Genomic DNA, 11,221 nt, shown 5'->3' on the forward strand with positions numbered 1-11,221 from the left:
AACATGGGAGGCCATAGATAAGACAACAGCAGTTTGAGGACAGCAGGAGGCAAAAAATGCAAGGTCCTATCTGAAAAATGACTAAAAGCCAAAGGGGGTTGAGAGTATGGTTCAAGTGATAGAGCACCTGCCTAGCAAGTGTGTGCCCCAAGTTCAACCCCCAGGACTGCAAGAAAAAAAAAAAAAGTCCTACTGTTTTGAGGAGACATACAATCTCATCTGTGCCATTTGTACATATGTCCTTTTACCAATAATGGATGGTATTTGGGTTTGATTTTTATGACTTTACATTATAACTTTTAAAACAATATTTTCTACTAGTTCTTTATTGAGATCTTCATGTACTTGAGTTCTTTGTGGGCTTGTGTTCCTTCCCACTGCAGGAAAGGCAATCAAACCTTACCTGTGGATGACTCACGTCAGGGAAAACATGTAAAAGAAGAGAAATAATTCCCTTATTTGTCTGCTTTTTACTCTTTCCCAATCTATTTAGCTAACAGCCTAAACTAGACTTGAGAAAATTTTTTACTTAGGCCACTGTCTTCACACACTCAGGGAATTTGGAATTTTTGAAAAATAGGTTGTTAAGTCCTGGGGAAGTGATTCAAATGATAGAGCACCTGCCTTACAAATGTGAGACCCTGGGTTCAGTCCCCAGTACTTTCACAAGAAAAGGAAAGGAAAGAGAAAAAAAATAGTCATGTACTTCTATAACTAAGTGCTACAGAAAGTAAGTTAGTGTATTGAACAACTAAATCCCTTAAGAAAATAATTGAAAAACAAGCATTTTATAGAATGAATTCATTCATGTGTTCATATAATATGCATGTGTAAAATACTTTCTCTGACATCATGTTTAACACCAGCGAGAAGCTTTGAGGCCTAAAAACAAAAAAGTTTTAATAGGATGCAAGCTAAAAATAGAAAAAAAATTGAGAATTGTATTAGTTATGAGAATTCCTTGTCAGCTAAACTGTTTATCAATCAACACATTTAGGGTGTGATAAAGAAAGAAAAATTATTTGTGTCCTTTTCTGCAGATAAAGTCCCAATATTACAAAAGGGTTTGTTGTTGTTTTTGGCAATCGTGGACATTGAACCCAGGGCTTCGTGCATGCCACACAAGAGCTCTACCCTTGAGCTTTCCCAGCCCTCAGAAGTTTTCCTTCTCATCCTATGACTTCATCTAATCCTAATGTATATGAATATAAGTTAGGATATGGGTGATGTCTTGTATGTGAATATGGATTACATGCATTTATATTCTAGACAATCAAGAAAACATTCTGTAGCTGAAATTAAAGTTGAGAAATACCTTTCATATGGAAATACTTGTTTTGAACTACTCATGACAATGACATTGTGTGTCCTAGGCACCTAAATTATTATTAGTGAGTTAGACATGTGCAATTACTTAGTGCCTGGAAATGAGGTGCAAATCTGCATATCATGTGGTAAAGCACTTAATAATGAAAATAAGCAATGAAGAGAAACACTGACTGTTTTCTTCTGCACATCTTTTCAAAATTGCAGCCAGGCACTGTGATGCATTCCTGAAATTCCAGCCACTCAGACAGCAGTTGTAGGAGGATCATGGGTTCAAGGCCAGCCTATACAACTAAGGTAGCAGCAAAACCTTGTTTCTAAAAGAAAATGGGTTGGGGGAGTGGCTCAAGTGATTGAGTAACTGCCTAGCAAGTCATAGGCCCTGAGTTCAAACCCAAATACAGCTGAAACAAAACCAAAAACACCCAAAAGGGATGTGGATATAGCTTAAGTGACAGAGTACTTGCCTAACATGCACAAGGCCCTGGGTTCAATCCCCAGCACCACAAAAATAAATTATATACACAATTATATGTATATGTATGTAAATGTATAAAAATACATGTATATCTTTGAAGCCTAGTACTAAGAACCTGATTTTTACATATAGTTTAGTATTTTTCATTTCTACTTATCTAAGTTTCCACATGGGAATAAATTTTACATATTTACTCCATTCCCCAAACAGAACAAATTGACTTTGTTCATGTGGCAAAAGCTTTTTATTTATATTCAGCATAGATGGGCCAAATATTGTTTCTAACAAGAGATATGACCCAAATAATAACAAAATGAACAGATAAAAAGGAATAACATCTGTTAGCCCAGAATCCCCATTAAAATGCAATAAATAGATGATGCAGGTCTGCAGGGTTTGGATGGTAGAGTTGAACTAAAATGATCTCAGTACCAATAGCCAGTACAGTGTGCAAAACCTGTTTTTGTACCTCATTAAAGCTTTTATCATGTGTTCCTGTGACATACAGAAGTACTGGGAAACATTTGTTCTCTCTTCCTCCCTCTGCTCTTGCAAATATTTGCTTTATTAAGTATCATGCTGCATTTTATCTCAGACATGGTTTGGCACTGTCAGGCTCAATTATGGAAGCTGTCCTAGGGCCTGATCATTGAAAGAAAATGATTAATTTTTTAAACAACAGTTTGGTTATTGACTTATGTATAATTGCTGGTATGTTGTCCTTTAAAAGAAGAAGAAAATAGCTATAGACATAGTTTTATTGATGCATTCAGCTACTGTTATCTTGAGCCATCCAAAATTGCCTACCAGATTATAATTTCATATGATTCAAGCTAATGAAACATTACTTTTCTTATTTGTTTTTCTTCATAAGAGTATCTCCCTATACCATTACTCTATAGCACACACTGTCTGAAATACTGTCATAGAAGATAGTCGGCAGAAATTCATCGTAGCACACATTTCTCAGAGATACCTCATCTTGCTAAGAAGTCAGCTATTAGAGCAGAGCCCAGAGGAATATTAAGTCTTTTATATTATGTTAGGAAACCACTGTTCTTTAGTTGTAAACTCTGGTTCCTAATGTGGAACCACATTATTATTTTGTTCCTTTATGTTTTAGAACCCCCTTGAAAATCTCTGAGATATATTTTCTGGGAGAGAAGAGTTATGGTTTTTAACATGTTTTCAAATTGGTCCTAACATGTATGAATGCAAATTAAAATTATGGATAATATCATATAGATACTATGCATAATCCACAGAACAGTTATGAAATACATAAATATTTCTCAAATTTGACAATGAACAAACCCTTTTATTACAATCATTAATGTATATTAATGGGTTTCACTGTGATTTTTTCCATACACTCATATATTATGCTTTCATCATATCCACCCAGCAACTCTCCTCTCTTTCTCCCTCCCCTTCCCCCCTTACTCAGCCCTACAGAAGTCCCTTTACTACTTTCAGGTCATTTTTTTTCTTTTGCGTTTTAATTCTAGCTTCCACATATGAGAGAAAACAGGTGACACTTGTGTTTCTGCATCTGGTTTATCTCACTTAACATGATGAACCCTACTTCCATCCATTTTCCTGCAAATTACATGATTCTGTTCTTTTGGGCTGAATTAAATTCCACATGTACACCACATTTTCTTTATCCTTTCATCTGTTTATGGGCATCTATGACTGATTCCATAGATTAGCCATTGTGAATAATGCTGAAAGAAGCATGGGTGTGCAAGTGTCTCTATAGTAAGCTGACTTTGATTCCTTTGGATATATGCCCAGAAGTAGTACAGCTGAATCATATGATACTTTTAGTGTTTTAAGGAGACTCCATACTGTTTTGTATAGTAGCTGTACTAATTTATATTCCCACAAAAAATGTCTAAGGGCTCCTTTTTCCTCACCAACATTTGTTATTATTATTATTATTATTATTATTATTATTATTAGATAACAGCCATTCTGACTGAAATGGATGGAATCTCAATGTAGTTTTGATTTGCATTTCCCTAATGACTGAAGGTGTTGCTTAAAATATACTAATTGGCCATTTATTTATCTTGAGAAGTATCCATTTAGATCATTTCCCCATTTATTGGATTCTCTTTTTCTTTTATTTGTAAATTTTTTTGAAGGTTTGTGTGGTCTTTTTTCTTTTTGCAATTCTGAGAATTGAACCCAAGGCCTCATTAGTGCTAGGCTAGCACTCTACTCTGAAACCCCCAACCCCTTCTCCAGCTTGAATTTTTCAGATGTTCTGGGTATCAGTCCTCTGTTAGATGAATAATGGCCCAAGATTTCCTCCCAGTCTGTAGACTCCCTTGTCTTTCCTTTGCTATGCAGAACCTTTTAAATTTCATGTAGACCCATATGTCAGTTTTTGCTTTTATTTACTGAGCTATTAGAGTCTTAGGAAATTGTTGTGTATGCCAATATCTTGAAGTGTGTCCCATATGTTTTTCTCTAGTAGTTTCAAAGTTTTGAGTCTTACATTAAGGTCTTTGATCCGTTTTGAATTGGTTTTTGTTCAGTCTTTATATGCAAATATTCAGTTTTCCTAGTACCATTTGTTAAAGAAGTTTTTTCCCAATGCCTTTGCCACATTTGCACAAAAAATTTTTTTAAAAATAATTATTATGGAGACCCAAGAATATATCTAGGAACCACCATTTGGAAAACACTGAGTTAAGAAACTAAAATTTTATTCTGTGAATGTCTTTTCAGTTTCTTATAGACTTTTTATACCTGGAAGAATGTATATATGGACCTCTTGAGAGAGAGAAAGAGATAGAGAAGGGAAAGAGACATCTAAAAAATGTCCAGAATATACAGGGAACTTAAGAAACTAAACACTCCTAAAATCAATGAACCATTTAAAAAATGGGCAACTGAACTTAATAGAACTTTCTCAAAAGAAGAAATTCAAATGGCCAAAAAACACATGAAAAAATGCTCACCATCTCTAGCCATAAAGGAAATGCAAATTAAAACCACACTAAGATTCCACCTCACCCCTGTTAGAATAGCTAGCATCAAAAACACCACCAACAACATGTGTTGGCGAGGATGTGGGGAAAAAGGAACCCTCATACACTGCTGGTTGTAATGCAAGCTGGAACAGCCACTCTGGAAAAAAATTTGGAGACTTCTTAAAAATCTAAACATAGACCTGCCATATGATCCAGCAATCCCACTCCTGGGGATATACCCAAAGAAATACAACACAGATTACTCCAGAGGCAACTGCACACCCATGTTTATTGCGGCACTATTCACAATAGCCAAGTTATGGAAACAACCATAACTTGGATTGATGATCCAAGTTATTGATGAATGGATCAAGAAAATGTGGTATTTGTACACAATGGAATTTTACTCAGCCATGAAGAAGAATGAAATCTTTTCATTTGCAGGTAAATGGATGGAACTAGAGAACATCATTCTGAGTGAGGTCAGCCAAGCTCAGAAGACCAAAAATTGTATGTTCTCTCTCATATGTGGACTTTAGATCCAGGGCAAATGCAGCAATGTGGTCAGACTTGGATCACATGATAAGGGAGAGCACATTTGGATGATATAGAAATAGGTAGAAAACCCAAAACATGAAAGCCTTTGATGTCCCCACTCCAGAGGAGCTAATACAGAAACCTTAAAGCAACAGAGGTTATCCTGAGAAGGGGATCAGTAACGAGGGTAAAGATCAGTTAGAGATGAATCAACATGGGTCATAACATGTGTACACGAAAAGCAATGCTAGGAATATTTCTTTATAGCTATTCTCAACTCAACTAGCAAAAACGCTTTGTCTTCCTTATTAGGCTTGTCTCTTTTCTTCAACAAAACTAGAGACAAAGGCAGAACAGGACCTGCCTGGAACTGAGGGGAGAAGGAGGTAGAGGGTGGGAGAGGGAGTAGGGGGGAGAAATGACCCAAACAATGTATGCACATGTAAATAAAAGAATTTAAAAAAATGTCTAGTGTGTATGTTTCTGCTCAATAGAGAATTTAATATTCATTTTACAGAGCTCATTCCAGGCATATTGTGGCAGTAAAACCTGAGCAAGTTCACAAAGTCTAATGACATTCTACAAATACTACAAAGTGCCAAAACAGAGAAAGGAGAGACTACTGGAACACAGAAAACCATCCAGAGTAGCTTCTGGAAGAAAAGAAATGGAGGCAAGATCAGAATGAGACCACTCTCTTAGGCCTAACTGGCCAAGGCATCTTTCTATTTCCTTTGGGTACATTTTCTCTAGGGCTTTGCTCGATGTCTATGCTAATTAGATATGCAAAAAGCAGCATTTTTGGTTGACTGTGGCTGCAACATTCTGATTGGTTGTGTCCTAGTCCTTGTAGTGTCCTCGTTCTGGTCAGTCCACTTTTCCTTCTTTCCACTCTTTAAGGTCACAAGGAGGTTTGAATGGAAGTTTCCAGGAGACCTTCTGTCCTAGCTGTATTGTCTACTTTTAGCTAACTACTTAGCCTACTTGCTCAAGTATATGTTACTGTCTTTTATAGTTACATATAGTTGCCTATTTTTTATAGGCAAGTAATGTATACATTGGCATTACAAAAAGGTGGTTTCTCATCATGCTGGTTAATACTTGGTTTTCATAAAGCTATGGACAAAGAATATACATCCAGGTACTTTTACATGAAGCTCTCTGAACTGGATAAAGAACTAAGATTGTTCCCAATGTGGGAAAGCACCAGTCCCCATTACAAAAGGCTCATTTAATTTCTATCTGTGCATGTAACATGACCTATAATTAGACTTCAGTTTTTTGTTTGTTTGTTTCTGTCTTTGTTTTTTGGCAGTACTAGCTTTGCCCTAGCTAGGCAGGAGCTCTACCACTTGAGCCATGCCCCCAGGCCTGTTTTTGGTTTTGTTTATCAGTGGCTAGGATCAAACCCTGGTGCATGTACTCTACCACTGGGCTATATCCCTAGTCCTTTAGACTTCCATTCTCATAAGCATTTATTGTAATTGGCTGCTTAATATTGACATTCTACTATAGTATTATCTCTAGGGGGGATGTACCATTAGGTCACATCCTTTCTTACTGTAAGCACACAAAAGGTATATAAGAGGCATTAAAACCCTGTTTCTGGCTCCTAATGTGGATTCATCACCCCTGTGATTCTCCTTTGTGTTTTTAAGTATAGTGGTTTGCATGTGCTGATTCCAGATGCCATAGCATTGGTGACAATCTTATTTAATGATGTGATGTGGTTTTCAGAGAGTTTAAAAATAAAAACTAGAGACACTTGGTATTCTAAGAGGTATTTATTTTTCCTTCCAGGTTTTTTCTGCTTTGTAAAATAGTTTTAATAGCTTCAAGATAAGGAAGCCACTAGATGTCACACACTAGATTTACTTGAAAATATGAAAAACAAATATTAAAAGCGTAAATCTGTAAATCTCTTGGAGCAACTGGTTGGGAAGTACATAAATATTTCCTGCTAATATTTCTGTTAATGAGCCATCCTGGTGAAATTGGGTTTAGCGTGCCATTGAACTTTTATCTATTTTTTCAATGAACATTTGTTTTCTGCTTATTATTGGTTATTTGATGTTGAGGATACAACCTTAAGAGTTCAATAGTGGGAAATACACAAATAAGCACACCAGGTGCTTTCATACAAGTGTACATTTGTACAGGTTATGGCAGGAATACAGAGGTGAGAGAGGTCAATTATGCATTGGATAAGGATGGAAAGAGGGGGAAGACAGAAAATAATTCACAGAGAGTATGATCCTGGGGCTGAATTGTAGAAAGATGAAATAAACTTGAGAATAGCCATGGAACTCTAAAGCAGATAGTAAATTTTTACACCAGCAGACAGACAGGTACCAATGCAATGAGGAGGGTTTGGAGAGTTAATGGAGGGGACAATTCCTAAAGCTGGGAAGAGCTGAAAGCCAGAAAGAGCTAAAAGCCAGATAGCAGAGAGCTTTGGGGTCTTACTAAGGACTTCAGATTTTATCCTGGAAGTAATGGGGAACCCTAGCCACATGGTTCCACACTTGTTTCATGTTCTAGAAATGTTACTTTCCTGGAGAATGATTTAGAGGGATAAACTGGAAAGAGGCAGATTAGGACATTCTTGATGGAAACTGTACAGGAGGGTGGTGATGAGTACCTCCTACTGGTTAAGATGAAGGAATGAGGATGAGTGATAGGAGCTAAAAGAATTGTCAGGACTTTCAGTGGTAGGAGTGGAGAAGAGGAGGAAGAAAGACTTGGAATGACTTTCAGGTCTATAGTTCAAGGTCTTTGACTCTCAGGTCTGTTGGTTCTTGAAAAAGGGATTTGTTTTCTTCATTTTTAATCTTTTAATCTTCACAACAATTTTGTGAGGTAGAAAATCACTACTACCTTTGTACAAAAAAAATAAAATGAAGACTTGTATTGATGAAGGATTTTGTCCCATTGGTGAAATCACATTGAACATGGAGTTGTCTGGTTTTGAGATCTGAGCTTTACTCAACCATCATAGGCTGCCTCACAAGGCAGTGACAATCTAAGATTTTCAAAAGTCAGAATCAAGTGATAGAAAAAGCAGTGTTGTAACAAAGGAAGATAAAAACTCTTAAATATACATTTTAAAGGAGGCATTTGTGCTGAAAATTCCACTAGGAACTTATCAGCACATATTTAATGCTCACATATGTCTTAATCCAGATCACACACACTTAATTAAAGGACAATTCATGATATAATTTTCTTTTCATCCACTTACACTTTCCACTTGTTTCTCTCAAGATTCCGTAATAAGGATCCCTGTGATAGTTTCATGAGTAAGCTGCACATTTCTAAGTGTTTTGTTCCCGTATACTCTATGGGCAAAATGCATCATAACATTCTGCTACATATTAATTAGTTGGAAACTGAGTTGCTTTTAAAATTAGTTCTAAGTTAATTCTTTCAAAGATTGATTAAAAGTAATTGGTAGGAGGGAGGCAGAAATCAAGATTGTGGTTTGAGTCCAACCTGGTCAAAAAGCTAGCAAGACCCTATGTCAACAAATGAGCTAATCATGGTAGGCAACTTCGGTAATCCCAGCTACATAGGAGACGCAGGTAGGAGGTTCGTGGTCCAAGTTCAGCCCTGGGCAAAAACGTGAGACTATTTGAAAAATATGTAAAAACAAAACAGAGGTGAGGGCATGGGTCAAGTAGTAGAGTACTGGCCTAGCAAGCTCAAGGCCCTCAGTTCAAACCCTACTGCTACCAAAAAGTAAAGAAAAACAAACAAAAAAGTAATTCATAAGAAACTATAGATTGTTTTTATTTATTTATCTATTATTCATTTATTTTTAAAGTTCTTTAAACTTTTTTTTTTATTATTGCTGTACTGGGGATTCATTGTGACATTTACCAAAGTTCTTACAATATATTATAGTTGAATATACCCCCTCCATCGTTCTCTTTTATCCTCCCTCCCCTCATTCCTGGAATAGTTTCAACAGGTCTCAGTTTTCCATTTTCACACATGACTACATAATATTTCTACCACATTCACCCTCCTCAGCCTTTCTTTATATTCTAACTCCTACCACAGGTGCCAACCCCTACATAGGACCAGTTTTTATCTTCCTATTCTGTTTTTGAAAAAAATATTTTTTTGTTTAAGATACTATTATACAGGGAGTTTCATGACATTTCCATGTATATATGTATTATAACCCAAATTGGTCCATCCCCCTGGGTTGATGTATTTCTATAGAAGACTTTTTTACAGAGACTACTCAAGACTCAGATATCTTTACCAGTGAGTTCTACTAAACATTTTAAGAATGAAGATGCATCAGAAAAGAGAAAAAGAAGAAACAATGTAATTTTATTTATGAGTCTAACATCTGTACGCCAATATCTGATAAGAAAATTATTAAAAAGAAAAACTATAATCATTTATAAATATAGATACAAAAATTATACTCACAAAGTAAACTAGCAACATGAATTCAGCAACTACTGTTTGAATACAATATTGATTTGATACAACTATGCCCAATGGGATTTATTGCAGGATTACTTCAGGGATTTATTTCAGGTTGGTTTAACAAGTGAATCACTCCAATAATTCGCCCTTCTTCTCTCCTCCTTTATCTATTAGGAAAATGCCATTATCTTTCCTTTCCTTTAATTTTTTAAATCCTTTTTGGTCCACTTCACCAGCTATTTCCCTGTTTCTCTGTTCTTTTTTGCAAACAAACAAACAAACAAACAAAAAATCCTACTTTAACAATCTTTATAATTCTGGTCTATAATTCCTTTTCTATCATTTTTCTATTTATTTATTTGTATGTTTATTTATTTTGACAGAACTCTGGATTGAACTCAGGGGCTAGCAAGTGCTCTATCACTTGAGCTACTCCCTCCCACCCTTTTTGCTTTCTTAAGTTTGTTTTTCAGATAGGGTCATACACTTTTGCTCAGGCCAACCTCAGACTATAGTCCTGCTGTCTGTGCCTCCTGAGTACCTGGAATTATAGGCTTGCACCACGACACTTTTTAGTTTATTCTAATCAGTCTTTTGTCCCCACTGGTAGTGGAAATTATTCTTGTCAATGTCATCAATTATCTTTCCATGCAAACTATGATGATCTGAGCTCAGTTAATGTCTTTTCACACTGGATAAAATTTTCTAATCTCAGAGATTTTTTCCAGAATATCAAGCTTTCTTATTTATATTTATTTATTTAGTGGTAGTAGTGTGTGAGTTTAAGGCCTCACACTTGCCATACCATTTTTTCTTTAATCTAACTGATCACTTTTCTCAAATGGGCCACTCATTGCACAATTCCAAGATCTGCCATTTACCTTGACCAAAATACAAATGGTTCCGCTGGAATTATGTACTGAGCTGCTGTACTTCCCAGTGTCCTTTTCTGGCTCATTCTCTTTTCCCTGTCTTTCAAAGTAGGAGTGCTTCAGGGCTCTGTACTTTGTCCATTTCTGTTTTCTATATACACAGCTATTTTCCAGACTTCACTAAAAATAAGAAATCCATAGACAACTTGACATTTTTATTTTGATGACTAATAGATATCTTTTTAAAATTAAATTTTAGTTTTGAATTAGCATTCATTAATAATATGAAGGGTTTGATTGTGATAACTCTATACAGGAATACAGTGTGCTTTGAATTACTTCACCCCCTCTATAGTATTCTTATTCCGTGCTTTCCTTATCTCCCCCTTTTCAGTGTTCAGTGAGTTTCATTATGATGCCTTCATATCTATCTATCTATCTATCTATCTATCTATCTATCTATCTATCGAGAGAGAAAGAGAACTTCACTTCTCTTCACCCCTCAGTTTCCTTTCCCTCTTCCCCCTCCTGCTGAACCCCTCCCATGCAGTCCCCCTTTCACGTTCATGACCCATTTTTTT

Source organism: Castor canadensis, chromosome 14 (assembly GCF_047511655.1).
Source record: "Castor canadensis chromosome 14, mCasCan1.hap1v2, whole genome shotgun sequence".
In the NCBI taxonomy this organism is placed as follows: Eukaryota; Metazoa; Chordata; class Mammalia; order Rodentia; family Castoridae; genus Castor; species Castor canadensis.